The following is a 1,964-nucleotide window of genomic DNA, read 5'->3' on the forward strand; positions in this document are numbered from 1 at the left end:
ATGGTACTCGGAGACACAACTGATCAAGTGAATCTCACCATATCAATCTTCCAATAACTGACAAGCAGTTTGACCTTCGTGTATGCGTGTGACTACTCAGAATCAGGTTGTCTGATCAGTGATGAGTATGTTAGCAGATTGTATAGTTTTGCTTAAGTTGAAGAAAGTTTTCACAACTGGATCATTCGAAGGTGGTGACTGCTTCTGAGGACGTCGTTAGTTGTGTCGTGGAGACTGGTGTGGCCACCGATGTCGGTTGATGTGTACGGTTCGACAGCCTCATCACGGATGCGACACTGGTGGTCAAGTGATCCGTGAGTGATGGGAATCTCAGGGAATCGGCAGTAACACGAAGGATGCAGTTAGACTTGTGTGTCTTCATAAGTATTGTTTGATTGTTCGTCACTGTAATTGATTTGTATTTGGATGTGGACAGTTTTGTGGTTGGTGGTATGTAGGTTCGGTGAATAGGTGTGAGCGGGCGAGAAGGGTGTGAGTTGGTGGTTGTTTTTTTGGTGTTGATGACGCGGTGCTGAGTGGTAGATGGAGCGAGATGTTGACGCGAAATCGGGTTCGGTGGTGTAGTGGTTATCATGTCTGCTTTACACGCAGAAGGTCCCCGGTTCGAACCCGGGCCGAACCAGGCTTTTGACAAACAACACCTGTCGACGCACATCACGAACTACACTCCTCACACTGGAGACACATCATACTCCCCGACACTGCCAACAGTGTACAACAAGCTGACGCAGTCAAAGACATCCACGTCGGTCGTGCTCACCACGAGTACGCCGGTGTGTGGTTGACGTCCGACTGTCGACACGATGACTGGTAAGTCTGTGATCACCCGTATCGAGTGGCCACGTGAGTCTTAATACGCAATACACCTAGCTAAATAGATGCAATCTTTCGAGTGAAGTCGGATAGACCAGTTCCCTCATTGAACAGTCCACTTCACCTACTGTCACACTTAGATATCCAACTCCGAGGAGCACTGAACGCCATTAAACAAGTGAGACGGTTCATCAATTCCCCTACCTCACTCACCATGAACAACAGACAACGGGCTGACACATTGTCGGACAAACACATGGAGAGAAACACGGAAGCACTGAATAACTGAACAAATATCCGATTCACGTAATGACGGACTGATTGTACAAGTGTGATTGTGTGATCTGTTGAGTCTTCGACTATGAGACTCAGTGTGCAGAGTAGACAGTGTGATGAGTCGTTGAGGCTGAAGTCGAGTGTAGGAAGGATTGACTGCTGATAGGAGTGTCAATTTCTGTGACAACCCATGACAAGTGACTCGCAGTCGACATTCATTCGTCAATGGTTGATGGATCCTGCATGTATTTTATTGTCGAGCAGTGAGAGATGCGCGTAATCTGTATGATGCGGGAAAGCACACAATGGTACTCGGAGACACAACTGATCAAGTGAATCTCACCATATCAATCTTCCAATAACTGACAAGCAGTTTGACCTTCGTGTATGCGTGTGACTACTCAGAATCAGGTTGTCTGCTCAGTTTAATTAAATTTATTTTCTTCAATAAATTCATGTTTCTGTCTACCTTTTTCTTTGATTTTCAATGGTGATGTTGTATTCATTTATTGATTATCACAATGAACTAGTTAGCCTTTCCTCCAACCACCATGTCTATAAATGATCAATTTCATGTTTTATCACCTCTCTGAAAATGTTTATATTTTACTTGTTTTCTAATTTTTCAGTCTTTTTTCATAATGTATACATTATAATGAACACATTTCATTTAATACGAAGTACAATTACGTCACACCTTGTATTTGGTTGCCATATACGTTTTCACTGTAATGGCAGTATCAATTCACTCTATCATGGTTTGTTTCGGTTGTTCATGCTCCTTCATAAACGCTACTTTTTTCCTGTCAAACCTTCTACTTTCGTCTATGATATTATTTTCATTCAATCTTTCT

At 43.2% G+C, this 1,964-nt stretch overlaps 1 non-coding gene across 1 annotated transcript; it reads left to right on the forward strand.

The window, feature by feature from the left end:
* The first annotated feature begins 571 nt into the window (after positions 1-571).
* Positions 572-643, forward strand: Smp_tRNA_01470_Val_TAC.1.1. Its single transcript has one exon. It is a non-coding gene (tRNA).
* The last annotated feature ends 1,321 nt before the right edge of the window (positions 644-1,964 follow it).

Source organism: Schistosoma mansoni, chromosome 1, assembly GCF_000237925.1.
Source record: "Schistosoma mansoni strain Puerto Rico chromosome 1, complete genome".
Classification (NCBI taxonomy): Eukaryota; Metazoa; Platyhelminthes; class Trematoda; order Strigeidida; family Schistosomatidae; genus Schistosoma; species Schistosoma mansoni.